Here is a 17,475-nt window from a genome sequence, read left to right as displayed (position 1 = left end):
AGTCGGAGAGCGTTGGGGAAACAGTTCATTCTGGGATGCAGTGAACTCTATGATAAAAAAGAGCCCAAAGAACCCCTGGTTTGTGGGCTTTGAGCCAGTAGGATGGCTTTAGGGATTTTTTTTTTTCTGCCTAAAAAGCAAAGCACTCCCGATTCCCTGACCCTCTGTGCCTCGGTCGTCCAGTCCCTCCCTCTGTCCCTCCCTCTGCCCTCCCTACTTTGCTTCTAACTTATTTTCTTTCTCCTCTCTTCCCTTCCCCTTGCCTCCTCTCTCTTGCTCTCTCACTCATTTCTTCCTTCCCTCCTCTTCTCTTTTGAGTCTCTTTACTACCGTCACCCACCCCCATCTCCAGTTTCTTCCAAACTTTGCTGCCCATTTCTGAAGAGCGGTGTCTACACCCGCTGGCCTTAGTGTGTGTCTTGCTATGCGGTTCGTCCAACGGAATCCTAGCACTTTGAGGAATGATGTCTCCCCCCTCCATAAAAAACCACACCTTTTACCAGATCTGTCATTTTTTTATAAGCAATGAATAAATTCTCCCAGTTTCGGGGTTATTCACAGAGGTGTTGCAGGCACTCAGCTACAAAGGCTAACATAGAAGTGTCCTGGGCTCCCCGACTCATGGAGAAGCGTATTAGCAAAACTTGATTCTTTTCAAGGTAGTTTATCGTCCTCAAATTTAAAGTGGGAGGAGGCCAGGGTTCCCCCCCCCCCCCCGCATCCTCACAGCACTGAGATTCTCAATGTGCAGTGTGTCAGCAAAGGGAGCCATCGGGCATCTCCCTGCTAAGCCCCCATTACTGAAATCCTTGCCCAGATCTGTAGACACTGAGTCCCAAGGACACTGACACTGTGGGTGATTTGTTTTTCAGATGAACTAACGGTGGCTGACAGAGGGGATTTTTGGAAAGCGCCAGCCACCAGCTGCAGTGGCTGCCCAGGGCAAACAGAGCTCCTTCCCTTGCTGTCCTTAGGGACTCAGAATGCTGGAGGCCAGCCCTTCCCTCCCAAATCAGTGCTCAGTCTGCCATGTGACAAGGCAGGGGTGGTGGGCCCATCTGTCCTGGCCATCAAGGCAGAGGAGGGCTGCGGAAAGGACAAACGAACGAGGCAGGCTGCAAGGCTGGCCTGGGTTTCCCAGCCACTGTCTCACCCCTTGCAAGGCAGCTGCTACGGTATCCCACAGGGGCTCAGATGGGAAATCTTTCCCTTTGTACCACCTCCAGGGACCCCTGGAAAGGGGTCTCCAACCCTTTCGCCTACAAGTTTAAGTTTTGGAGATAATCTTGCCAGGTAGCTCAAGCTGACTTGAAGTTGTGATCCTCTTGCCTGAGCTTTCTTGAGCACTGCGATCCTAAGTGTGCACCCAGACCCACAACTACAGCATCGACAGGCAGATTTGATGGTACGCACCTACAATCTCAGCACTCAAGAGGCTGAGGCAGGGGGATCATTGCCAGTTTGAAGTCAATAAGGGCTAATAGCAAGACCCTGCCTGAAAACCAACGCAGAAAAATATCACATATACAGTGATGATTCCCAAGTTTAAATAAACGTTATTAACGTGAGTTTTGACTGACACATCCTGACCCTATGCATTTATGGGTTATAATGTGGTGTTTCTGTGTATATGTATGTACAGTGTGGAGTGATCAACTCAAGCTAGTTAACACCGGCATCGCTGTGCACAGTTATTATTTTTTGAGTACGCGGTAAGTCATTTGAGATGGCACTCCTGGTTATTTAAAGTCCACATTCATCGTCATTGAAGACGGTCAGCCCGCTGCGCAGTAGATGTCAAGCCTATTCCAGTCTGGCTGAAACCTGTTTTATTATGATTCACATGACATAAACTTGACTGTTAATTCTCTTAAGATGTATAACTCAGTGCCATTGAGCCATTTGTATTTATTTACAATGCTGTCTCAGCCGCCACCGCTCGCTGTTTCCCCGACGTGTTTATCATTTCCTGCAAGGGAAACCTCATGCCCGCTGACCTTCTATCATCTCCCTCACCCCCATTCTCTCCTCCTCAACGCCCCTACCCCCACCCAACCCACTAGTCAGCCCTCTGGATTCATCTTTTCTGGAAATGCCATATACAAAGATTCCCAGTTGCCTTATTCATTATCTAAGCCGCTCATTTTCCTTTTGCCTCTTCCTTACCTAACTAACTCACTGCTCTAGATTTTTAGCACCGTTTGGATTTCATAGATCTGTATCATGTACTGAGATCATCGCCAACCCCCATGACTCTGTCGTCCTCCTCCCACGTCTGCCGCCGCCCTCCTCCTTAGTGAGTGTCTCCCCCCCTCCCCCCGGCCCCTGTCTTACTTTCTGGTCTTATGCTTTTGATCCACTAATTTACCTAGAGCCGCTGGCATGGGATGTGGGTGTTTGCTAGCGCAAGGGCAACTTGCCAGTGGCTACACCACTGAAGAAAACAACTTCTCCGGGCAACCATTGATTGCCAGTGGTGCCTCAGGAAAGGGTGGGACCTTCTGAGCCCCTCCCCAGGCCTTGACAGAGTAAAGGCCCAGTTTTGCGTGTGTCTCCTGCAGGTATCCTCACCTGCTGTGTGTTCACCACACTCAGCGGCCCTGTCACAGCCCGTAGACGACATTCCCACCACTCCTCCCCGCCCTCCCGCTTTTAGAGATCTTTCCCCACTAGGGCTGAGCACTCAACAGCTACTTAGTCTGGGCCCTTAGGCCAGCTGTGAGTCTCTGCATTAGCTGTCACCTCTTGCAAAGCAGAGCTTTTCGGTCTGAGCAGCAGCAGTGGACGGCATGGCGGTAAATACTCAGAAGGCGGCTGGAAAATGTGTCTCTTCAGGAGGACAGCAGCAGCCGGCTCTCACACAGGGCCTGCTACTTCTCTGGCTGTAGGCGTTTGTTCGGGTGTACGGTACCAGCCATGAATCCTCCTCTCTCCATCTCAGCGTTCTGCGTAACCGCATGAGCTCAAACCTTCTGGGGCCACGAGCCAGGAGAAACCATTCCTTCTTTCAATTATTCTCTTAGGAATTTTGGTCACAGAGAAAAGTAACCACTTCGCTAAGGATTGCAGGATCTCGTCTCCTGCCTCTCCGTGGTTGTTGTCTTCGTCACACTTATTTCCAGGCAGCTAAGCTGGTGGCCTCTGCTGACTAGTCTATGCCAGCTGTAGTCACCCGAGAGGAGGGAGCCTCAGCTGGCAAAATGCCTCCGTAAGATAGGACTGCAGGCAAGCCTACAGTGTATTTTCTTAATTAATGATGGATGGGGGAGGGCCCAGCCCATTGTGGGTAGTGCCATCCTGGACTGGTGGCCCTGGGTTCTATAAGAAAGCAGGCTGAGCAGGCCGGGTGTTGGTGACACACGCCTTTAATCGCAGCACTCAGGAGGCAGAGGCAGGTGGATCTCTGTGAGTTCGAGGCCAGCCTGGTCTACAAGCGCAAGTTCCAGGACAGGCTCCAAAGCCACAGAGAAACCCTGTCTCGAAAAACAAAAACAAAACAAGAAAGCAGGCTGAGCAAGCCATGGGCAGCAGCAAACCAGTAAGCAGCACTCCTCCCCGGCCTCTGTGTAAGCTCCTGCCTCCAGGATCCTGCTCTGCTTGGGTTCGACTCCCTCCAGGGATGTGGGAAGTGTCAGCCAAATGAACCCTTTCCTCCCCGAGCTGCTTTTGGACATGGTGTTTCCTCACAGCAGGAGTGAGCCTACCTAGGAAGGAGCAATGGGGCGATGGAAAGGTGTGACCGGCAGCTGGTTTGGCAGCTCATTTTGGATGCCGGAGACTCTGCTACCGATCATCCGAAGAAGAGCCATTTATGGTGCCCAGGGAGCTTTGTCATGAGGCGCTGTGGGACAGCCATGCGCCTGATGAGAAAAAGAGATGACAGTCACTGCAGCTGGGGAGGTCACTGCAGCTGGGTGTGGTCACTGCAGCTGGGGGAGGTCACTGCAGCTGGGGGTGGTCACTGCATCTGGGGAGTCACTGCATCTGGGTGTGGTCACTGCATCTGGGGGAGGTCACTGCATCTGGGGGTGGTCACTGCAGCTGGGGAGGTCACTGCAGCTGGGTGTGGTCACTGCATCTGGGTGTGGTCACTGCAGCCAGGGGTGGTCACTGCAGCCGGGGGTGGTCACTGCAGCTGGGGGTGGTCACTGCAGCTGGGGAGGTCACTGCATCTGGGTGTGGTCACTGCATCTGGGTGTGGTCACTGCATCTGGGTGTGGTCACTGCATCTGGGGGTGGTCACTGCATCTGGGTGTGGTCACTGCAGCTGGGGGTGGTCACTGCAGCTGGGGAGGTCACTGCAGCTGGGGGTGGTCACTGCAGCTGGGGAGGTCACTGCAGCTGTGGAGGTCACTGCAGCTGGGTGTGGTCACTGCAGCTGGGTGTGGTCACTGCAGCCAGGCCTGGGAGATGATCACCGAGTCTCCTCCCCGGTCCGGCAGCAGGCTGTTCACTCCTTTGCGAAGGTGAAGCCACCTCCTCTCTGTCTTGCTTTCCCTTTTCATTGCCGTGATAAACACCAAGACCAAAAGCAAAGGGCAGAGGGAGGGGTTATTTCAGCCTATCGCTTACCAGTCCACCATGAAGGGAGGTCAGGGCAGGAACCTGGAGGCAGAGCTGATGCAGAGGCCATGGAGGGGAGCTGCTCACTGACTTGCTCCCTATGGCTTGCTCAGCCTGCTTTCTTATAGAACCCAGGGCCAGTAGTCCAGGGATGGCCATTGAAGCCATCAAGCGAGTGTCTCAGAGACTTGCCCGTAGGCTAGTCTGATGGTAGTAATTCCTCAGTCTTTCTAGATGACTCCAGCTTGTTTCAAATGAACAAAAACTGACCAATGACTTCTCCTTTCAACTCCAAGGTGGTGTCAGTGCCCACACATTGTTCCTCCAGCAGGGGTCTGCATCTTTGTTTTCTAAGTGGGTCTATCTGGGTTAGAGTATTCTTCATTCTATCTGTTTAGAATAAGTTGCTAATAAATGTAGATTAGAAACACGGCCAGAGAGCTGGCTCAGTGGTTAAGAACCCCGGCTGCTCTCGCAGGGGACCTGGTTCCAGGCAACCCATGGTGGCTCACATCTGTCTGTAACTCCAGTTCTGGGGATCTGATGCCCTCTTCTGGCTTCCATGGTCCCAGGTGTGCCTATGGTACCCTTGGGCTCACACAGGCAAAACACTCATATACATAATAAATACAGAGAGAGAGAGAGAGAGAGAGAGAGAGAGAGAGAGAGAGGGAAGGAAGGAAGGAAGGAAGGAAGGAAGGAAGGAAGGAAGGAAGGAAGGAAGCAAAGAATCTTTTCAAAAGACAGACACAGGCAGGCTTCTTCTTGGAAATTTGAGTGGAAAATTTGTCTCTATACACACTCACTCTTTTTATTTTCTTCTATTGTAGCCCAGTCTGGCCTTAAACTTGTATGCCCCTACCTCAGCCTCCCAAGCACAGACATGAGCCACCGCACCTAGCTCGTATTTTCTGAGATTTATCTTTATTATTATTTTAAATTAATTTTAATTGACTATTTGGGAATCTCGAATCCTGCACTGCAATCAAGCTCACCCTCCTCATCTTCCCAGGTCCACCCCTCCTCTGTGAGCTACCCCCACACCACCACCCCAGGAAAAAAAAAGTCCATTTTGTGTTGTCCATATATTCACTGGAGCATGGTCAGATTCCTAGTGGCCAGCCCCTTAAGAGAGGATGAGTCTTTCTCTGCCTGCACCCGTAACAGAAGTCACCAGCCAAGAAGCGAAGAGAAGTGGCCAGAGCCAGCTCTCCTTCAATCAATCAGGCCACTGCCTGCATGACCATCACTGTGCTGTGGGACAGTTGGGTGCTTGGCCAGCTCTCCTGCTCACAGGGACTTTAACATGGCCTCAGATGGTAGCGCAGACCAGGGGCATCCACATGGGCTTTGTTGGTAACACAGGCTATAGACGTCAACACGGCCTGTGGTTACACATGTCACTCACACCAGCATGGCGCTCCAATCAGGACAACCTGAGGACATCGCCAAGGCATTAGGAGGTGGCACAGACTGCATACATCCACATGGGTCTCAGGTTTCATTAAGGCCCAGGGCAGCAGCTTGGACCACTGACACCAACGTGGCCTCCTGCATCAAGGGCCATTGGGCCCCTAGGTCTTTGAAGTTCCAGATTCTGGAATGAAAATAAAGACCCATGACTGTGCTGTCATTCTACTGTTTCAGCCTATGTGTGAGGCCACCTACAGCAGTGGACATGGGCTATGGAATCTTGCAAGGAATTATGAAATTGGTTAATTTTACGTATAATCCCCCCTTGCTGTACAGTACACGCAAGGACAGTACACGCTCTTAACCACCGAGTCATCTCTCCAGGCCGTAACTCTTATTTTAAATCTGTGTTTTCTTTTCCTCGTGATTCTCCAGACCTGTGGTGAGTCAGCACAGCAGAGCAGTGGGTGCCCAGGCCATCCAGGCTCCTGGAGCTGCCACACACACATGTAAGGAACTGTTAGTGATTAAGGGCTGGCTTCACGGTTCATGGGTTTGGGCCCTGGAAGTTTGGTAGTATAACACTGCTTCAGATTCAAGAAGTGCCAATACACTTGGCTGATTTCTTCATGGGCGTTATTCTGACCGCTGCTTTATCAGGTCCTCTGAGCTTTCTGGAAAGTAGGCAGGGTATGCCGGCACATGCCTGCAGTCCCAGAATTTTGGACGCTGAAACAGGAAGGTCATGAGTCTGAGTCCAGCCTGCCTTGCATAGGGAGTTCTGAGTCCATACTGTCCTAGTTAGGGTTCCTGTTGCTGTGAAGAAACACCACGGCCATGGCAACGCTTATAAAGGAAAACATTCAATTGAGGTGGTGGCTGGCAGTTCAGAGGTTTTATCTTCACATCAGGGGACATGGTGGCTGGGAGTTTGGTAGTGTGTGAGGAGACACGGCGCTGGAGGAGCTGAGAGTCCCATATCTTGACTCACAGGCAACAGGAAGTGGTCTGAGACACTGGGCATGGCTTGAGCATGTATGAGACCTCAAAGCCCGCCTCCGCAATGACACACTTCCTCTAACAAGGCCACACCTACTGCAACAAAGCCACACTTCCTAACAGTACCATTCCCTACGAGCTTCTGGGGGCCAAATACATTCAAACTACCACAGCGTGTGTGTGTGTGTGTGTGTGTGTGTGTGTGTGTGTGTGTGTACTTGTCTTTCTGTGTGTGTGCATAAATGTGTATGTGTGTATTTGTGTCCGTGTATGTATCTGTCTCTGTGCATATGTATGTGTATGTGACTGTATATGTATTTGTCTTTCTGTGCGTGCGTGCGTGCGTGCGTGCATGCGTGCGTGCGTGTGTATGTGTGTGTGTGTGTGTATGAATGAGTGCCCCATGTGAGGAGGCCAGAAGAGGGATCATGTCTCCTGGAGCTGGAGTTTCCAGTGGGTGAGCCACCTGACATGGATGCTGGGTCTTCCTTCTGGAAAAGCAGCTCGTGCTTTTAGCCACTGAGCCCTCTCCAGGCCTGACACTTTTTTTTTTGACAAGGTCTTACTATGTAGCCCTGGCTGTCCTGGAGCTCTCTATGTAGACCAGGCTGGCCTTGAATTCCCAGACCTGCCTCCACCCCCCCAACCCCGCCCCAAGTGCTGGAATTAACACTTGGTCCTAACACTTCTTTTCAAATTGAAAAGTTAGTAATACTGTAAGTCGATGGGGTTGATTTGTTTTTTTAACCTACAGTAGATTTTATTTAAAACTGAATATTTAACAGTTTATTGGGTGAGCCTAAAGGCTTGAAATTGCACGTCTATGAGTTTGGGCCTCGTGTTTCCACACCTTGGGTTCTAGGCTTTGCTATTTTTTAACTTACTGCAGCAGATCAGGGGCCTCTTAAGCCATCTGTTAACCTTTCTTTCTCCTTAAAAGAAAAAAAAAAGTCACATTGAGTCGCTCAAGGCAAGAAGACCCACAGCCAGAACGCGGGAGCAAAGCTGAGGAGACAGGCAGGCAGAGCCAGGACGGCTGGAGCAAAGCCGAGGAGACGTGCAGGCACAGATCATTGGCTCTGACATTTCAAGGCTTGAGCCTATTAATTTTTTATGTTGCGCTACTTGTATATCGTTAATAAAAATCTGACGAAAAACTTTTTAGGATGTATTTGTTGCTGTGGCTTTGATCTTAATGTTTGCAAACTAATACATTAATACATGGGAAGCCTTAAGGGGGCTTTCTAAGAGAATATTTCCATACATTATATTTCATTTCCATTTTAGGTGGCTGAGCCTCTGTGGGGTTGGTGGTGTTGGTAGCGTTAGAGTTGGGTGGGGAGTGAGTCTTCTTGAGAAACACAGCAGCCACCAGGAAGCAGGGCAATGGCGTTTGGCTGAACCAGTTAGTGAACTAGTCCAGGTAGACTTTTTTTTTTTTTTTTTTTGACAGTCACATGAAGTAGCCCAGGTTGGCCCTGAACTCACCAAGGGTTAGAATCACAGAAGTACATGGAGGGGGGGAGACGGACCTCCCCATGTTACTTTCCAAGGGTAGGCAACTTCTTCATCAGAATTTTTATCTAAGTTTACTTCTAACGTGAGTTTCCATTCCCAAATCTTTTGTTTTGAAAAGGAGTGGGGTATTCATGTCCATTCGTGATAAGCCACGAGGCTACGTATTTGCGGTGGGGAAGCAAGACGGCAAATCATGGAACAATGAGGTATAGTTAGCAAAATGTCGCTCGGGAGTCAGGTGCATACCTGTGGTCCTAGCATCCAGGAGGAAGAGGCAGGAAGACAGGGGAGGGGAACTGGAGGCCAGCTTGGACCAGCATCACAAGAGTCTGTGATGGGTTGGGGCGGGGGAGACAGATGCCAGTCTACAGAGGTGAGCTCAGCTGAAGGGCACATCCCTGATCCCTGCTAACTGCCCATTTCCTTGCTGTGACAGAGCTGTGAGACACTCTCATGTCAGGCCAATGAATGCGTGCCACTTTGCTACTTATATATTATATATGTGCCCTCAAACACAGGACTCAAGATAAAATAAGAGTTCTAAGCAGCCGGCGAGATTTGAGGGCTGGGGAGTAATTTGATGACATTTGAAGATCAGCATCACAAAAGTTGACAGGCAAGCCGAGTGATGACATTAAAAATGATCCCTAACCCAATTTCGAACACTTTGGAGCGCCGGGCCAGCAAGCAGGCGATTGCCAGGGTCCTTTCATTTGTCCGAGACTCGAAAGCCACCGTGAAATGATTTGAATATTCATGATATCGATCAAGGACCAGACGACCTGCAACAGTCTCCAATTTTCTTACCCTGGTGCAAAGTGTTTGAAACGTCTATCACTCTCTGATGTAAGAGTGGTTAACTATTCGGGCGGGTGCGAAGCTCCCCTTTCTTTGAAGGAGGCTGTGGGAAAATCCTCCTTTCACGGAAATCAGATCAATTCCCTGTAGTGACCATGGGGTCAGGGGACTCACTGGTCATTGAGACTCTTGGGGAAGTCCTTTACTATTTCAAAATAAATGGCGTCATCCTAAGTCTGGCCATTTTCTTAGATCCACTAGAGGGAGTTGGGAGGTACCGATGCTGATTGTTTTTTAATAAAAAGGATTTGTTTGTCATTGAGTTAGCAAATGCATTCGTAGCATGGTCTTGTCCAAATCCAGCCACTGCAAGGCTGGAGTCCTGCTCTTTACTCTGGGGGCGGGGGGGCGCTGCCCCGGATAGAGGGAAGGGCTTTTTACGCCCCTGAATTTGCCTGGCTCCTTTCTAGCGTTCTTCCTTAATTTTCTATTTCTGCCTACCATCCGGAGGCAATTTTGATATGCAAATAAGCCTGAGCATTCAGAAACAGAAGCTTTTTGAGAGTCTGATTTAGTTTTTTTTTCTCCCCCGCCCCCCCTTTTTTTTTCTTTGTAAAAGAATCTGTGTTTGGTGCAATAGCCCTGCGCCATGGGAATAACCCTAACCCTGTGACTCCTGCCCTGTAACCTCCTGCTGGTCTCCTTCCTAAGACTCTGGGGACACTTCTGGGAAAGAAGTGTGTGTGGGTGTGTGTGTGTGATTATTGATGCTACATGCTACAAGGACAATACAAAGCTTCAAATTGGAACCTGTTTAATTTCCCAAAGCTTAGAGATTTTAAAGTAATGTAGACAAGTGTTTTAAAAAAAATTTTTTTTAAGTGCCAAAAGCTTACATCGGAGAAGCAAGGCAACCGTCTCCATGATGCGCTCCTCAAAGCCGACGCGTTACAAAATGAAATCGTTATCGAGGTGAAATTTACAGCCAGTGAAATGCACAGACTTTAAAATCTTCAGACCAGTTGGTTTTGGTGATGTGGTATGTCACTACTGGGGTGTGGGTGGCCTCTGTCACTCCAGAAAATTCCTTCATGCCCCTTCCTGTCATATGGTACAGACAAGCAAAATTGATTCACTGTAGTGATCCTCTGTTTTATTTGAATAGACTTAATTCACTTTATTTTTTCTTGTATTAAATCCTTTCCTTAATATGGTGGTGACAGCTGGAGCCTGGGTCCTTTAAACGGAGGCTCTGGTAGGAGTTTTCACAAGATGGTCAGTGAATTCCTGAAAAGGAGACTCGGTGGATCGGTCTCTGTCCAGAGAGGTCAGGGTGGGGTGGGGTTAAGTAGATGTAGATCTTGGAGATAGCATCAAAGGTGGCCTTGGCCGTGTTGCCTAGGATGGCAGTGCAGCTACTCCTGGCTGAAATGCAGCAGCCATCAGTGCCAGCCATTGTCAGCAGCTTCTTGGGCACGGGAGTGGAGACGACGCCAGTGCACCAGCACAGAGCCACAGTGGCCTGTCCCCTTGCATGGAGCAGCGTGGGGCTTGCCAAGCTTGTTCCCCTGTAGCCTCTCCACACAGGGACAATGGAAAGCTTGGCCAAGATGATGGCCCGTCGGATGGCAGTGGCTATCTCCTTGGAGCATTTAACAGCAAGACAAACATAACCCTTGTGGTCCCCAGGAGCGACAAAAGCCTTGAACCTGGTCCGCTTGCCGGCCCAAGTTAGCTTCTGCACTGGTCTTCAGAACCTCGCCCTTTTGGGATGTTCCCAGGAAAACGTCAGTCATCTCCGATTCCTTAATAGGCAGGGAGAACAGGTAAGTACATGTCCAAGGACTTCATCTTCTTGTGGAATTCAGTTCTCCATGAACGTAAGGGCTCATGGACAGAGTCTCGGTTCCCGCCCACCCACCCATTGCTCTTTCCTTATGCCCGTGCCACGCTGTCTCGGTTACAGGATCTTTGGAATAACTTGTGAAACCAGAATGCAAAACTCTCCAGTTTGTGTCCGTGTGTGCTCATACGAACAGGTGCCCACACAGGCCGGAAGGGGACGTCAGATCCCCTGGAGCTGGAGTTATAGATGGCTGCGAGCCTCCCAATGTGGGTGCTGGGAACCGAACCCCAGTACTCTGGAAGAAGAGCAAGTGCTCTCATCCTCCGAGCCATCTTGCCAGCCTCCTTCCATCTGCTCTTAATTTTCCAGATTATCTTTAGCTAATCTGTGCCCTTTATATTTGTATATGAATTTTGGATCAGCTTCTCCTTTTTTGAAAAGCAAGTCACCTGGGATTTTCGCAGTGCGCGCACCAAGTCTTTTGTCATGTCACGATACCACAGCCTATAATTAAAACATTCAGATCTGCCTAATAACTTTAAAAAATTATTCTGAAGTCTATGTTGCTGGAGTTTCTTTCCAGCCTAGTCCCATGGCTACTTTGCCCCAGATAAACACACAAAGACTTACAGTAAGTATAAAACCGTTTGGCTGATGGCTGGCTTCTTACTGGCTAGCGCTGTCTTAACTATTAACCCATTTCTATTTATCAACGTATTTCTACACGGCCTTATCTTGAAAGACCCCCCGAAGAGGTACTTTCATAGAAGGAGACCCGCACCCAGGAATCAGCGAGACCACGAGCTTGGATGCAAAACCGCAAGAGGCTTTATTGGAGACGCGGGTACCCGAGCGACTTAGCTTCTGTGAGGCCAAGCGCCCCGAGCCAAGGGAAAGGGGTCCTTATATAGGGAAAAAGGCGCAAGCTAGGAGCAGGGATTCTATTGGATAATTCTAATGAGGCATTGTACAGAGCTATTCCCATTGGTCAATGTAAATGAGGCGCTATACAGGGTTATTCAAATGAGGCAAAGTACAGAGTTATTCAAATGAGGTGAAACATAGAGTCTTTCAAATGAGGCGAAATACAGAATCATTTCCATTGGATGGTTCAAATGAGACACAGAGCCATTCCAGATCAGCATATTCTCAAGGTCTGGTGTCTGGTACAACAGACTCAATTCCCCCTCCCTCCGAGTCCAGATGGCTGACCTTGGGGGCGGAGACCTTGGGACGGAGTGTTTCTCATCGGGCGGGGCTCAGGGGCAGGGCTCCAGGCCGGCTCACTTGGTGTTTGTTCTCGTGCCGGCCCACCTGGTGCTCGCCCTCGTGCCGGCCCACCTGGTGCTCGTTCTCGGTCTGGGCGTGCGGCGGGTGGCGGGGGAAGTGGAAGCCGCCGGGGGTGGGGATCGGGGAAGCCGCCGACAGGAGGAAGAGGAGACAAACTTGAGAAAGAAAGGGCTAAGGGGCAGGGGTCTTTCAATCTTACCAGAGAACGCCTGGTGCGTCCTATCTTACAGGTCTCTACATGGTATCTCCCTCTTGGCTCTCTTTCTCTCTCCTCACTCCTTCGTCTCATAGCCCTGCCTATCCTTCCTGCCTGACTATTGGCCAAACAGTGTTTTATTCATCAACCAATAAGAAAAACATATATACAGAAGGACATCCCCCCTCAAGTTTATGTGTAACAGCCTGAACCTAACTGTTGGTTTCTCTCTCTGGACTTTGCTGTTCTTTCTATAGCCATGTGAATAGTGACTTTCAAAGCGGTAGCATGGTGCAGACAGACCTTCAAACTTCAAACAGTCCAGTTCTCCAGGACTGCTACCACGGTCTTCCCAATTCACTCCTTTGGTCCTGTCATTCATGAGGTGTCCTTAGCCTAGGAATGCCAAACAGGTTCTGTTTGGTGTGTCAACTCTGAATACACATGCTTGTCATCCTGGGATGAGGTCGTCAGGCTTGCAGTGTTAGGAATCCATTACTAAGAACGGTGATCGATTAGCAATGTCTGCCTTGGCAGAAACGGGGGTGTACTAAATAGAGGAGCTGCTTGCCAGCTGTGGACTCAGAAAGGAACAATTTGGGTTAGATGGCTGTACGGTCCCACCGGTCAGGTGACCAAGAGGCCACACCACTGAGAGTGTCTTCACTTGGGTATAAATGCAACAGTGGAAGTCTGACATTAGAGGGAGATTGGCATGGCATCAAGCAGAGGATCTGATGGCCAGTTGCTGCTGGCCCAGCTGGCCTGAGTCTCATGCTCTGGGGTCTGTAGTGTCATCAAGGTGAAGATTAACTGGCTGATCTCAGGGTAGGAAATGCAACTCAGAGGTGAAAAACTTCTTTCCATGGCCTCACAGAAATGGCTTTGATCCTTGGATAAATCCAGAACTTTTCAAACCAAACTAAAAAAGCAAACAAGACAGACTCACTTTAATCACGTTCCAAAATAAAGGGGCAGGGTTTTAAAAGGTGTGGTCCTGGAATACGATGCCTGGGTGTGTAGAAGTGTGTTTCTGGAAAAATACCAATGAAACCACAAGTGGTTTGGCCTCCTTCCCCGACACATTGCCTTATAACTGTGGTCTGGAGGCTCCTGGGTCCAGCTGACTGTGAGTGTGCTGTGATGCTTGGGAGATGCATTCAGGTCTCTGTTGAGGTTCTCTGCTCTCTGCTTGTGGGTTTTGAATTCTTTAGTATTCTATCCACTTTCTGTTCCTCCTGTATCTGCTCTGGGGCCACTGTCCACTTGTCCTGATGGCACCGCCTCTTCCCATTCTTTTTTTTTTTTTGCGAGACAGGGTTTCTCTGTAGCTTTGGAGCCTATCCTGGAACTTGCTCTTGTAGACCAGGCTGGCCTCAAACTCACAGATATCCGCCTGCCTCTGCCTCCTGAGTGCTGGGATTAAAGGCGTGCGCCACCAACGCCCACCCAGCTTCTTCCCATTCTCTTTAAGCAAGTCCCGTGTGCTGGGGTCACTTCCAGGAGTCTGACCTTTGTCTCTGCCCCTCCCCCCATGCCTATGCCTTTCAGCTACAGGAGTCTGCTTACATGCTCTTGCCTGCAGTCACACAGGTGGACTCTTTAGTCCTTAAATAATCTAAATAATTTCTAAATAATCTTGATTCTCAACAGCACTGGCTTTCACACACCATGAAGGTGCAATATTGGATCTGGTGAATTTCTTCCCACAATAGTTTATCATTTTTTATTTATTTATTTTTTATTTTAATTAGAAAGAAAATTATTTTACATGTCAATCCCAGTTCCCTTCCCTCCTCCCCTGCCCCCCAACTCACACCCTACCTATCCCCTACCCTTTCTGCTCCCCAGGGAGGGTGAGGCCTTCCATAGGAGGTCTTCAAAGTCTGTCATATCCTTTGGGATAGGGCCTAGGCCAACCCCCATGTGTCTAGGCTCAGGGAGTATGCCTCCATGTGGAATGGGCTCCCAAAGTCCATTCCTATGCTAGGGATAAGTACTGATCCACTACAAGAGGCCCCGTAGATTTCCGAGGTCTCCTCACTGACACCCACAATCATGGGGTCTGGATCAGTCCGATGCTGGTTTCCCAGCTATCAGTCTTAGTTTGTCATTTTCAGAATGTGTTACTTTTTTTTTTTTTTTTTGGTTAATCTTATTCCTAAGTATTTTTCCTTTTAATTCCATTTTGTAAATGAAACCACTTTTTAAAAAGCTATTTACTTATTTTTATGGGCATGAGTGCCTGCATGCATGTATGTGCACCATGTGAATGCAGTACCCACAGAGGCCAGAAGAGGGCATCAGATTCCACTGGAACTGAAATTTCAGATGCTTGTGAGTGGCCACCTGCTGGGGATCAAGCCCAGGATCTTTGCGAGACAGCAACCAGTGCTCTTAATGCTGAGCTATCTCTCTAGTCCCCAATACTGCTTTTTATTTTATTTATTTATTTATTTTTAAAGATTTTATTTATTTATTATATATACAATATTCTGTTTCCATGTATATCTGCACACCAGAAGAGGGCACCAGATCTCATAACAGATGGCTGTGAGCCACCATGTGGTTGCTGGGAATTGAACTCAGGACCGCTGAAAGAACAGCCGGTGCTCTTAACCTCTGAGCCATCTCTCCAGCTCTGGCCAATACTGCTTTTTAAATATCACCTCAAAATGTTCATCTCTACAGTATAGAAATACAACTGATGCATCCTGCCACTTTGCAAAGTCATTTATTAGTTGCAGTCATTTATATAAAAAGTTGATTCTTCACCAGGCAGTGGTGGGACACATCTTTAATCCTGGCATCCGGGAGGCAGAGGCAGGTGGATCTCTGAGTTCGAGGCCAGCCTGGTCTACAGAGTGAGTTCCAGGATCGCCAATGCTGTTACACAGAGAAGCATTGCCTCAAAAAACAAAACAAAATAATTTGCTTTTTTGTTTGTTTGCTTTGTTTTGTTTTTTGAGACAGGGTTTCTCTGTGGTTTTGAAGGCTGTCCTGGAACTCACTCTGTAGACCAGGCTGGCCTCGAACTCACAGAGATCCACCTGCCTCTGCCTCCCGAGTGCTGGGACTAAAAGTATGCGCCACCAACACCCAGTCAACAATTTGCTTCTTAAGGATGTTTTCATATAGCATTCTGTTCTCTGAGAACCAAGGAAGTTCAAATTTTCCTTACCAGTCTCTTTCTTTTCTTTTTTTTGCCTTTTCTTTCTTTTTCTCATCTACTTTCTCTGGTGAGACTTCACGTATTGGAGCTGGGGAAATGGCTCATTGGTTAAAAGTGCATATTGCACTTGCAGAAAACCCGAATGCAGTTCCTGGCATCAACATTGGGCAACTCACAATGGCCTGTCTGTAAACCCAGCTCCTGGGACTCTGATGCCCTCTTCTGGCCTTCATGGGCACTGCACCCATACCCCGCACATACAATTAAAAATTAAAAAATTAACCCCAGTACTATGTTTCCTATACTTGTCTGGATCTTGGTCTGAAGAGGAGATATTGTCCCTGTCCTGTGTTACTCACAGAGAGCGCTCATGACGAAATGAACAATTACATGACTACAATTGCTCAGTCACTTCACCTTTTCTGCACTGCAGTTAGGCCAGAGCTTTCCTGTGTAAATTTGTTTGTTGGCTTTGTTTGCGTTCTCTTTTTGTACTTGGTGAAAGAAGAAGCACGGATCCTTCCTGTACCTCTAAAACCTTTCAGCCCCCAAACCTTCATTACTTAGAATTCATTCCACCGTCCTTTCAAGACCACAGACTTCTAACAACCTGCCTTGGTTTCACAATATTTTGCTAAAACCTGACTGTACGTAGCACGATAAATGAACAACCCAGAGACTGGTATTGGGGTCCAAGCTTCAAGCTGAAGATCAGAAAAGCAAAGCATCTGGCCACCAGCTTCTTACCTCTACCTCAGCTCAGACCAAAGGGGCGATTCTCAAACTGCTCCCGACTTCACTGCTCCTCAGATTCACTCAGACCTCTGCAAATGGCTAGAGACTAATTCTCGACTAAATGCCTCTACCTTTCATGCTTCTCAAGTCCTGGGATTTGATTCACTCTTCAGTAGCCCAGGGTGGTTTGCTCTGATTCACTCTTCAGTAGCCCAGGGTGGTCTGCCTTTCTCCTGAGTCCTGGGATTAAAGGTGTGTACCACCACGGATGGGGGAAGTGCTTCGTGTATGTGTTTGTCTTATTGGGTGATAAAGTACTGTTTGGCCAATGAGGTAGCAAGTTAGGCGGGACTAGGAGTCAAGGAGGATTCTGGGAAATGTAGTAAAGAAGTGGTGATCCAGGCAGGAAGTGACATAGCAAGGAGACTCATATATAAGCAAGGGCAAGAAGGAAGTCGCCCCTTTCATTCTTCCTCCTGCTCTCTGTTCTGAGCCGCCATGTGATCCTGGGATGAGGATGCCAGTGGAAGACATCCTTCATAAGTCTTATAAAATATATAGATTTATGATAATTAAGACTGAGCTAGCAGATGAGAAATCCTAGTCATTGCCCAAGCAACATTTGTACCTAATATAAGTCTCTGTGTGTTACTTGGGACCTTAACATGGTGGCGGGCAGAACTTGGGCAGCCTGGCAGAAAGAGCCCACATGGCGGCAGGGCTCGGGTGGCTGCTGAGACTTATTGTAACAGAATCGTAACACCACCACCACCTGGCTTCTGTAGCTAACTAGTGTGGATGGCTTTGCTTTCTATATCCCCAGGCAAGCTTTACTAAATCACCACAACTCTGCTGTCATTAGTTTTTCTTTGGATTCTTAGTTGCCTTTCTTTTTTTCTTTTTACTGTGCTTTCTGTGAAGTTCTCATATATCCAGAATAGGAAA

The 17,475-nt window shown here is 48.7% G+C and overlaps 1 pseudogene; it reads right to left on the bottom strand.

Moving 5' to 3' along the window:
- Positions 1-10,458: 10,458 nt before the first annotated feature.
- Positions 10,459-11,142, bottom strand: LOC113837186 (annotated as a pseudogene).
- Between the last annotated feature and the right edge of the window lie 6,333 nt (positions 11,143-17,475).

Source organism: Cricetulus griseus, chromosome 9 (assembly GCF_003668045.3).
Source record: "Cricetulus griseus strain 17A/GY chromosome 9, alternate assembly CriGri-PICRH-1.0, whole genome shotgun sequence".
In the NCBI taxonomy this organism is placed as follows: Eukaryota; Metazoa; Chordata; class Mammalia; order Rodentia; family Cricetidae; genus Cricetulus; species Cricetulus griseus.
The sequence above is the reverse complement of the archived record's forward strand: the minus strand, read 5'-3'. Positions and strand labels throughout refer to the sequence as shown.